Source organism: Bombina bombina, chromosome 5 (genome assembly GCF_027579735.1).
Source record: "Bombina bombina isolate aBomBom1 chromosome 5, aBomBom1.pri, whole genome shotgun sequence".
In the NCBI taxonomy this organism is placed as follows: domain Eukaryota; kingdom Metazoa; phylum Chordata; class Amphibia; order Anura; family Bombinatoridae; genus Bombina; species Bombina bombina.
In genome coordinates, this window is record NC_069503.1 from 892,349,027 (window position 1) to 892,361,961 (window position 12,935).

Genomic DNA, 12,935 nt, shown 5'->3' on the forward strand with positions numbered 1-12,935 from the left:
GGCCCTAAAGCGGTCACTAGACTTTCAGTCTTGTATGTCGACTTACATCATCATTCATGATCACACATTATATAACATTTTTATTGACATCCCATTTTATTCTCTATTTGTCACCTTGTACAACAGACAATAATAAATATCAACAGTATTGCAAATTTATGTTCAATTAAAAAAAATCTTTAACAAAATAAAATATATGACATGGTCCTACTGATCAGGCATGCCCTTTGGGCAGGGCGAGATTGGCACCCACCCAGGGCCCAGTGCTTTAGGGGCACCACACTTTCTGGGGTGAGAGTATGAGAAGGTGCAATGTATTGCCTGTATTTTTTTTGTGAAGAAGTGTTTATGGTATCAGAAGGTGCAATATATGCCGTTATTCTTATATAGGTAACATTTGGGGGCCGATTTATCAAAGATTCAACTGATAATACGATGGAATCCGCTTGAATCTCGCGTCATATTCAACGCAAATTGAATCTGCCGTAAGTAACAAAGCATCAACATCATCAAATGTTGAAATGTGTGACGTAATGTATGCTCCCGCAATCTCAATCCGATGCAGATTGATGCTTGCGTCATTCCAAATGTTTCAAATTCAACTCTATTTGACCCTCTTCCCAATTTATCAAACATTCAACAGGTACACTTGCGTCTTTTCCGCCGCAGCGTACCTATCGTTTAAACCGCCACCCTTGAGGCCGCGAATGCCATAGAAATCAATGGGAGTCTGAAAACCCAGAAAGGTTATGTTAGATGCTGCAAGAGAATGAAGCTTATTACATATTTATGTAAATTAAAAAGTTGATAACAATTGTATACTCTTTCTAAATCACACAGACAACAAAAACGCATGTTCAGTATTTAAATAATATGTTAAATAATATGTTAAATAATAAATATTATAATCACATGTAATTTCAAGGGACAGATTCATTTAAAAAGTAGTTTTAATGACTGGTAATGTCTGTCTGGCAGCAGGAGTAGTAGATATAGGGATAAAAATTAAAATAAATACATTACATACTATAGCTAACTTCCTTTTAATCAATCTAATTTCACCATGTTTAACACATGTAATACAAGTCTCACTGCATTTGGCACTAAATTTGACGCAATACTTCGCACCAAATTGGACGCAATACTCGAACTCCTAAACAACCCACAAACTAGTGAAATTTTCCACCACTTTTGATTGGGAAATGCATAATCACATGATTTATGACATCAGCCAATCTGATTTAAATATACATTTTATACTATCACTAACGAATCAAATTTCTCGATACTTGTGTCACTGATTGCTCATCAAAACTTGTAAGTGCCATTTGTTACATTATGTATTATACTTTGAAAGTATGTATATGTGAAATTAGTATTAAAGTTAAACATTGATGATGACATTAGAACACAGTATAATAGTTTTGACAATGATTTTAAAAATCGATTGATGTTTGATTCAATATAATCTTAACATGATAGCTCAAAGGGATAGTCCACCTAACATTATAACTGTCATGAATCAGATATAGCAGAAATTAAAATCACCTCTTTACTGTCATATTTTCAGTATTTTTCTTCCTTCTTTTGAATTTAATTTTCATTAAGAAATGTCATCTTATATGCCAGTCCATTTTATAACACCTGTGTAGGAGTGGTGTTTAAAACTAGACTGCAATCAGGAAGGGTTACACAGGTGCAGAGAGAAAACTGTCCCAGCTCTTAAAATATCCATTGATTGCAAATAAATACATATGATACCCTGATTACATGTTATATTCACATATTATTTATGTTCAGAATAATAATACATTTACACTATATACATATAGTGGTATAAATAAACACAGATATATGAAAGACAACATTGTTTAGAACAAAATAAAATTTAGGGACATGTAAATATCTTTGGAAAAGATTTCGGACATAGCACACACACACACATATATATATATATATATATATATATATATATATATATATATATATATTTATATATATATACATACAAGTATGTGCAAAGATATATGTACAAATTCTAACATTAATAATCATTTAAAAAAAAGAAAAAAACATGAGATAGTCATATCATGATTTCTAGAAATACAAATACACATTAATTTATGTGAAAATATCATATATCAGATTTTTGGTATAACAAATAAATAAAACAATTAAATATTATTGTTTGTTCAGGTATAAATCTTAATCTAGCTATTTCTTGGACATTAACAGATGAAAAATAAAAGATTAGCTTTAGAGAAATGTGCTTGTTCATGGACAGTAATAATATGGTATAAATAAAGTTTGAAAAAACAGAATATCCACAACATCGATGACTCTTATTTATAAACAGTCCGATGCTCATTGCTCCATACTTGACGCATGTTTTTGACAGACTTTTTAATAAATAAGGACATCGTATGTGGATTTGTGACAGCGATGTCTAGCCATGTCTGGTGAGTGTATTGACTCCAGCGAATGCACCGAGATTGACGCTTTGATAAATCGGCCCCTTAATGTTGGGACAGGGGTGGGCCATACAGGGCACAGGGTATACAGGGGGAGGAGAAAAAGAGCACTGGGCTGTGGGGCCCGGCAAATTCAAATGGGGCATGTCATTTTAAACAACTTTCCAATTTACTTTTATCACCAATTTTGCTTTGTTCTCTTGGAAGTCTTAGTTGAAAGCTAAACCTAGGATGTTCATATGTTAATTTCTTAGACCTTGAAGGCCGCCTCTGCATTTGACAGTTTTTCACCACTAGAGGGCATTAGTTCATGTGTTTCATATAGATAAGCTCATGCATGTGAATTTACAGAGAAATGAGTACTGATTGCCTAAAATGCAAGTCTTTCAAAATAACTAAAATAAGGGGCAGTCTGCAGAGGCTTAGATATAAGGTAATCACAGAGGTAAAACGTGTATTAATATAACTGTGTTGGTGATACAAAACTGGGGAATGGGTAATTAAGGGATTATCTATCTTTTAAAACAACAAACATTCTGGTGTTGACTGTCCCTTTATTGGAACTATAATCTGTAGTGCAATTAGTTTTTACTGTGGTTGCCTCATAATCACTAGCCATTAATTAAAGGGACATTAAACTGCTGAGTAAAACTACAGTAAGAATGGTTACTACTCACCATATTATTCTATTTCTTCCTGTATCTGCAGCTGTCTTCAAAGTTGTTCTCTTATTTTAATCTCTGACAATTATCATTTATTGAAGCTATACATCTTCACACTGGGCGCCACCATCTTGGAGCTTATATTTGTTATGTAACTTTTAAACTGTGCAAAAAACCTGCAAAAATGTAACATTTCCACTCTCTATATGTGAACTAAACAGAAGGGAAAGGTACAGCTATCAAAAAGCCAGTAACATTACAGATCTGTTAAAGTTCAGGATGCCATAATACACAAGTTACAAGATGGCGGCACCCAGTATAAAGAACTTTACTAATTGGCTTCTGTTAGATAAAATAAGAGAACAGTTTTAAAGACAGCTTCAGGTACAAGGGGGCAAATACTCACAGCATGGTGAGTAGTAACCATGTTAATGTGGTTGTACCTAGCTGTTTATATACAATCTGGTATAAAAGTAACCATAAGAAATATGTCAGAATGGGCCTTCCAATAATAGTGCAAAGAAATGAATTTATAGGTATTTATAAAAAAATTATTTTTCAAACGCTTGTAATATTATCTAAGTTACTCAGAGAGAAGTTGGTATTGAAGTATGGGTGAGGAAAAAAGACACCTTGCCTTGGTTTAAAAGGGATAATAAATCCAAATTTTTTCTTTCTTTCATGATTCAGATAGAGCATGCAATTTTAAGCAACTTTCTAATTTACTCCTATTATCAACTTTTTCTTCATTCTCTTTGTATCTTTATTTTAAAAGCAGGAATGTAAAGCTTAGGAGCCGGCCCATTTTTAGCTCAGAACCTGGGTTATACTTGCTTATTGGTGTCTAAATGTAGCCACCAATAAGAGCAAGTGCTATCCAGGGTGCTGAACCTAAAATAGGCCGGGCTCCTAAGCTTTAAATTCCGGCCTTTAAAATAAAGATACAAAGAGAGCAAAGAAAATTCATAATAGGAGTAAATTAGAAAGTTACTTAAAATTGTATGCTCTATCTGAAGCATGAAAGAAAACAATTGGGTTTAGTATCTCTTTAAGTAAGTATACTCTGCAGGATTTCCTATCCAAATACTGATACCTGATTATGCAAATGTTCGCAACAGGAGTGAATGTAATGAATATTTACTGAGACCAAGTAGATGCTTGGATGTTGAAAAAAAGATTCATTATTTCTAGACAGCCAGTTCTCCGAAGATATTTCAAAAAATAATTCACATGACTTTGATATGTTCTTTGGAATGGGCAATTAAAGAGCCCACAACAACCCCATTTCAGCATAAGAAACCCAATTTGAAAGAATGTGAGCTAGATTACAAGTGGATCGCAATAATGGCGCACAGAAATGGTACTGCACTGGTATTACAAGTAAAGCACAACGCGAACGTGGACTTGCGTTCGCATTGCATGTTAACTTTGCACTCAGGAGAGCCCACTTCCATAGGTTCCAAAGGGATCCTCGTTCTGATGCCGATAGGCATGGCACAGAACCTAGCGCAGCACAGGGGTAAGTCTTTTGGGCAGCATATTTAAAATAAATATGTGTATATATATATATATATATATATATATATATATATATACAGTATATTTGTGTGTTTATAGATGTATCTACACATATTAACACATAAATATAGATGTATATAAGTGTATATATATATATATATATATATATATATATATATATATATATATATATAGTTGAAACACAGTTCCCCAAAGACAGCTATGTAAAGGCACTTTTCAGTGCTGTTTTTTTTCTAACAACCCCATCCCGTGACATTAACTCCTTATAACTGCTTTGTGCAGTTATTTTAATTTAAAAAAAAAGATGCTTATATTTTTCATTTTATTTTTTTAGAAATTAACTGCACACATGGGGCGCAATCCGATATACGGCGCAGGTTTCGGCGCAAGCGTGGAAACCTGCGCCGCCCTTAGTTTGACCTTGCACATCGAGCTATCACATATATGGCGCCTGTAGTTGCTAAAGTGCCGTAAGTCGGACAAACTAGCGATGTCCAGAAATAAGCGTAAGTACAAATTTCTGGAGTCGCCAGTGACTTACGCACTTTAGAAACTGCCGCTGCATAAAAAAAACGAACTAAAGTATAAAATATCCCGTAACCGTCTAACCTGCCTACCAAACATAGCCCGACACGTATACCCCTCTACCTGTCCTGAAGACCGGCGGAGAAGGTCCTGTTCCAGGCGGAGAAGTCTTCTTCCAAGCAGCGACATCTTCTTCTTCCAGGAACCAGCCGGCGCGGAGCAAAGGAGTTGAAGACCGATGACCGCGGAGATGAAGACCATCCACTCTGGAACTGAAGACCGCGGAGCCATGGAGCGTGGAGGATCTTCTTCATACGATCGTCCACCGTACACTGAATAGGAAATGGCGTCCCTTGAATTCCTATTGGCTGATTTGAGCCTTCAAATTCAAATCAGCCAATCGGATGAGAGCTACTGTAATTCTATTGGCTATTCAAATTAGCCAATAGAATTACAGTAGCTCTTATTCTATTGGCTATTCAAATCGGCCAATAGAATTACAGTAGCTCTTATCCGATTGGCTGATTTGAATTTGAAGGCTCAAATCAGCCAATAGGAATTCAAGGGAAGCCATTTTTAATCGCATACCTTGAATTCCTATTGCATGTTAACTTTGCACTCAGGAGAGCCCACTTCCATAGGTTCCAAAGGGATCCTCGTTCTGATGCCGATAGGCATGGCACAGAACCTAGCGCAGCACAGGGGTAAGTCTTTTGGGCAGCATATTTAAAATAAATATGTGTATATATATATATATATATATATATATATATATATATATATACAGTATATTTGTGTGTTTATAGATGTATCTACACATATTAACACATAAATATAGATGTATATAAGTATATATATATATATATATATAATATATATATAGTTGAAACACAGTTCCCCAAAGACAGCTATGTAAAGGCACTTTTCAGTGCTGTTTTTTTTCTAACAACCCCATCCCGTGACATTAACTCCTTATAACTGCTTTGTGCAGTTATTTTAATTTAAAAAAAAAGATGCTTATATTTTTCATTTTATTTTTTTAGAAATTAACTGCACACATGGGGCGCAATCCGATATACGGCGCAGGTTTCGGCGCAAGCGTGGAAACCTGCGCCGCCCTTAGTTTGACGCTTGCACATCGAGCTATCACATATATGGCGCCTGTAGTTGCTAAAGTGCCGTAAGTCGGACAAACTAGCGATGTCCAGAAATAAGCGTAAGTACAAATTTCTGGAGTCGCCAGTGACTTACGCACTTTAGAAACTGCCGCTGCATAAAAAAAACGAACTAAAGTATAAAATATCCCGTAACCGTCTAACCTGCCTACCAAACATAGCCCGACACGTATACCCCTCTACCTGTCCTGAAGACCGGCGGAGAAGGTCCTGTTCCAGGCGGAGAAGTCTTCTTCCAAGCAGCGACATCTTCTTCTTCCAGGAACCAGCCGGCGCGGAGCAAAGGAGTTGAAGACCGATGACCGCGGAGATGAAGACCATCCACTCTGGAACTGAAGACCGCGGAGCCATGGGAGCGTGGAGGATCTTCTTCATACGATCTCCACCGTACACTGAATAGGAAATGGCGTCCCTTGAATTCCTATTGGCTGATTTGAGCCTTCAAATTCAAATCAGCCAATCGGATGAGAGCTACTGTATTCTATTGGCTATTCAAATTAGCCAATAGAATTACAGTAGCTCTTATTCTATTGGCTATTCAAATCGGCCAATAGAATTACAGTAGCTCTTATCCGATTGGCTGATTTGAATTTGAAGGCTCAAATCAGCCAATAGGAATTCAAGGGAAGCCATTTTTAATCGCATACCTTGAATTCCTATTCAGTGTACGGTGGAGATATGTATTGTTATACAGAATAAAAAGGATTACTTTGATGAAGCTATTAATCAACTCAGTGATACTAACACATATAGATTACTCCCAGGCAACCCTATTTTTGTATATAAAAAGAAATTACAGTCATTGATTATGGAAGGGGTAACATTGGATGTCTTTAAGAGAAAGACATAAAAAATCTAATTACCGAACATCCCCTTACTCCTATTTTCTACCATGTCCCCAAGATTCATAAGGACCCCATCTCCCCCCCAGGGAGACCCATTGTTTCAGGGGTGGGGTCCTTATTTGAGCCTTTGGGGGCATGGTTAGATGAAATACTGCAACCGATTGCAAAAAAAACAACTTTCCTATCTAAGAGACAGTGCAAAGTTAATTGAAATCATGGACACTGTCTCTTGGAAAGAGAATTACACATGGGTGGTAATTGATGTATGCTCTCTGTACACCAGTATCCCCCAAAATTTGGGGGTACAAGCAGTGGAATTTTTTCTCCAAAGAGAGATGGAATTAAATATTTACACAAAGCAATACATAGGAGATGTGTTAAAATTCCTATTGTCACACAATTATTTCTGGTTTGATGGCTGTTTTTATAATCAAGTATGTGGTACCCGCCATGGGGGCTAAGTTTGCCCCTGCCTTTGCAAACTTATTTGTCTCCTGGTGGGAGTTATCACATATCTACAACACTCAAAATCCATGGCTTGAGAATATCTTAATATACACTCGCTATATTGACGATTTGTTGCTCATTGTCAAAAAAACCTTTAAATTATATAGAATTTAATAACTTTATAGAATACATCAACACTAATCCATTCAATTTACGATTTACAGGAATATACAACACACAGAGAGTAAATTATTTAGATCTAACATTGGAGATAGTTGAAAACTGTATTGTCACCAGTACCTATCGCAAGGAGACTGCAGGTAACACGATACTTTATGCAACGTCACAACATCCCACACATTTGATAAAGTCTATTCCACGTAGTCAATTCATTAGGTTACGAAGAAATACTAAATCAGATGATATCTATGACACACAGTCACTCGAGTTGAAGAATAGACTTACTAGTAGAGGATACAATGTCAATAGTCTTGAAAAATGTAGGAAGGAAATCAGAAAATACAACACAGATACTAACATGTATAAGAATAAGACAAAAAAGAAAGAATCTAACTTTAAAGAAGCAATTGTTTTCACCACAGCGAATTCCAAACAGTACAATGATATCGTAAAAATTATGCAAAAACATGCACATATACTCTCAGGAGATGATATCCTCAGACCCTTTATCAACAACATCAAATATGTTCCCAAAAGATCAAAAACCCTAGGACAGGCCATATCACCTAGCCTAGTCACTAGAAATAAAAGAAAGGAACACAACTGGCTTACACAAAAAGGAAATTACAAATGTGGTAGTCGAAACTGTAATATGTGTTCACATATTCAGGAAGGGAACACATTCATTAGCACTAGTACAGGGACAGAATACAGTACAGATTTTTTATGCCAATTGCAGCACCACTTTTGTGGTATATCTCCTTACATGCAATATCTGTAAATTATACAATATACAGGTCAAACTTCTAGAGAGGTTAGAAAGCGTTTTAACGAACACGCCAGAGATATCAAAAATTATAACAAAGACTCTGCTGTAGCTAACCACTTTAATAGCTTACATTTTTTCCAATGAGGCCAATATCAGTATTAAAATAATTGATATTGTAAATCTATCCATCAGAGGGGGCAACAAATTTAAGTCCCTAGAGAGAAAAGAACTCTTCTGGATGCTAAAATTGCAAACACGCTTTCCTAAAGGAATGAATCGTGAATGCGATATTAACTTTTTTATTGATAATTAAAGCAATAAATAAAATACACTATGTATTACCTTTGTATTTTCCTAGTATCTAACTCTTTACCCAGTGTCATTCTTTTCATACCCCAATATATATAATCTTGTATTTAGAATTGGATTATTACTTTCTAGGGTCTATATGCATTGTGCATTTAATATATATGTCATCACCAGTTTAGCATATCTTTAAGTCCATGTTTTACATTAATTTATAACCTTAAAATCCATAACAGGACTATTACTTAACATTGTTCATTAGACATTGTGTATTCAATATTTATGCCATCATTAGTTTAGTATATCTCTAAGTCTATGTTTTACATTTACCTATAATCTGAAAATCTATAACAGGACAATTACTTAATACTGTTCTCTATCTTGCATAACAGTAATTTTGCCCAATTGCAACAGATAAGGATACAAGGTATATGTAACTATGGTTCAGCTCCTATAAACTTTGTATTATACATGAATAGAACAGTATTTTTCTAATGCCATTTATGACATTTTACATAGATCGCCAACAGTCTCTGTTTCATGACTCTCCTACTAAAACATTAACTGATATTGAGTGTAACACTGTTTAAAATAACAACAATAATCTGAGAATTTCGTTCTTTGTTTTTAATCTTTCCAACAGAGACTAGGCGTGACTTGTCTTTGAGGGGTTAACTGAAGTTTATGTCCCAATCAATAGTAATGGACATCAGCTGAATTTTCAGACACAGGTTTTCCCTTTAAAAGGCGAGTCTAGCCTCCTCTCTGCATGTCTATGAATAAGAGTACAGTCCGTACTCGAAACTAGTCAGACAATTTTCTATGTCTATTTTTCTCCCCTGCCTTGCCTTTGTCGATTTTTGTACCTTTTCTCATGATCTTTACAGCGGTTGTAGCTGTTCAATTTTTTAATGGCTTTTCAAATAAAGACTCATTGTTTTTAAGCTATCCACAGTAGTGCCTGCATCTTCTCTTTTTCCCATACCTACATAGTGGCTGGGTTTCGCCACTGCTACGGCACTCCGTTGGCTCTCTATGGAAGGACTATACTGAAACCGGCGTCACTTCCGGTTGTCTTGCTGAGCCCGCAGACGCTGCCAGGAATGCCGCACCAAAGTGTCTCTCATCTCATAGAGGATCCTCCACGCTCCATGGCTCCTCGGTCTTCAGTTCCAGCGTCGCCGATCTTCAGTTCCAGCATCGCCGGTCTTCAGTTCCAGAGTGGACGGTCTTCAGCTCCGCGGTCATCGGTCTTCAACTCCTCCGCTCTGCGCCGGCTGGTTCCTGGAAGAAGAAGATGTCGCCGCTTGGAAGAAGACTTCTCCGCCTGGAACAGGACCTTCTCCGCCGGTCTTCAGGACAGGTAAGGAGCACTTGGGTGTTAGACTTAGGTTTTTTTAAGGGGGGATCGGGTGGGTTTTAGAGTAGGGGTGTGTGGGTGGTGGGTTGTAATGGGGGGTGTTCTTTTTTTTACAGGTAAAAGAGCTGATTACTTTGGGGCAATGCCCCGCAAAAGGCCCTTTTAAAGGCTGGTAATAGAGCTGAATACTTTTGTAATTTAGTTTAGGGTAGGGAAATTTTATTATTTTGGTGGGCTTTTTTATTTTATTAGGGGGCTTAGATTAGGTGTAATTAGCTTAAAATTCTTGTAATCTTTTTTTATTTTTTGTAATTTAGTGTTTGTTTTTTTCTGTAATATAGTTTAGTGTATTTAATTGTATTTTAGTTGAGATAATTGTAGTTTATTTAATTAATTTATTGATAGTGTAGTGTTAGGTGTAATGGTAACTTAGGTTATTTATTTTACAGGTAATTTTGTAATTATTTTAACTAGGTAGCTATTAAATAGTTATTAACTATTTAATAGCTATTGTACCTAGTTAAAATAAATACAAAGTTACCTGTAAAATAATATATAAACCCTAGGCTAGCTACAATGTAATTATTAATTATATTGTAGCTATCTTAGGGTTTATTTTATAGGTGAGTATTTAGTTTTAAATATGAATAATTTAGTTAATAATATTAATATTATTTAAATTTATTTCAATAATAATTAAGTTAGGGGGTGTTAGAGTTAGACTTAGGTTTAGGGGTTAATATATTTAAAATAGGTGGCGGCGGTGTAGGGGGCTCATATTAGGGGTTAATATAGTTAAAATAGGTGGCGGCGGTGTAGGGGGATCATAATAGGGGTTAATATATTTAAAATAGGTGGCGGCGGTGTAGGGGGATCATATTAGGGGTTAATATATTTAAAATAGGTGGCGGCGGTGTAGGGGATCATATTAGGGAGTAATATATTTAAAATAGGTGGCGGCGGTGTAGGGGGATCATATTAGGGAGTAATATATTTAAAATAGGTGGCGGCAGTGTAGGGGGATCATATTAGGGGGTAATATAGTTAATATAGGTGGCGGCGGTGTAGGGGGATCATATTAGGGGGTAATATAGTTAATATAGGTGGCGGCGGGGTCCAGGAGCGGCGGTTTAGGGGTTAATACATTTATTGTTAGGAGTGAGAGGGGGGATTGCGGATAGAGGGGTATACGTGTCGGGCTATGTTTGGGAGGCGTGTTAGACAGTTACGGGATATTTTATACTTTAGTTAGTTTTTTTAGGCGGCGGCAGTTTCTAAAGTGCCGTAAGTCACTGGCGACTCCAGAAATTCGTACTTACGCAGATTTCTGGACATCGCTAGTTTGTCCGACTTACGGCACTTTAGCAACTGCCGGCGCCGTATATGTGATAGCTTGATGTGCGAGGTCAAACTATGGGTGGCGCAGGTTTCCACGCTTGTGCCAAAACCTGCGCCGTATATCGGATTGCGCCCCTGATCTCTGGTTAATGAATTTGAGTGCAAAATGCTACTGCAAACTTGTGGTAGCATTAAAGGAATAGTCTAGTCAAAATTAATCTTTCATGATTTAGACAGAGCATGCAATTTTAAGCAGCTTTCTAATTTACTCCTATTATCAACTATTCTTTATTCTCTTGGTATCTTTATATGAAAAAGCAAGAATGTAAGCTTTGGAGCCGGGCCATTTTTGGTTCAGCACCTGGGTAGCGCTTGCTGATTAATGTCTAAATGTAGTCACCAATCAGCAAGTGCTACCCAGGTGCTAAACTAAAAATGGGTCGGCTCCCAATCTTACATTCTTGCTTTTTCAAATAAAGATACCAAGAGAATAAAGAATAGTTGATAATAGGAGTAAATTAGAAAGCTGCTTAAAATTACATGCTCTGTCTAAATCATGAAAGATTAATTTTGACTAGACTATTCCTTTAATGCTACCACAAGTTTGCAGTAGCATTTTGCACTCAAATTCATTAACCAGAGATCAGGGGCGCAATCCGATATATGGCGCAGGTTTTGGCGCAAGCGTGGAAACCTGCGCCACCCGTAGTTTGACCTCGCACATCGAGTTATCACATATACGGTGCCAGCAGTTGCTAAAGTGCCGTAAGTCGGACAAACTAGCGATGTCCAGAAATCTGCGTAAGTACAAATTTCTGGAGTCGCCAGTGACTTACGGCACTTTAGAAACTGCCGCAAGAGAACGAAGAAAATTTGATAATAGTAAATGAGAAAGTTGCTTAAAATTGCAAGCTCTATCTAAATCATGAAAGTTTAATTTTTAATAGACAATAGGGGTAGGTTTATCATTGTGCAAGCGGACATGATACAATGTAGCATATCATGTCCGCTGCACATCGATAAATGCTGACAGCATACGCTGTCGGCATTTATCATTGCACCAGCAGTTCTTGTGAACTGCTGGTGCAATGCCGCCCCCTGCAGATTCGCGGCCAATCGGCCACTAGCAGGGGGTGTCAATCAACCTGATCGTATTCGATTGGGTTGATTTCTGTCTGCAGCCTCAGAGCAGACGGACAAGTTATGAAGCAGCGGTCTGTAGACCGCTACTTCATAACTTCTGTTTTCGGCGAGCCTGAATGCTCACACAGAAACAGGGGCATCAAGCTCCATATGGAGCTTGATAAATCGGCTCCTA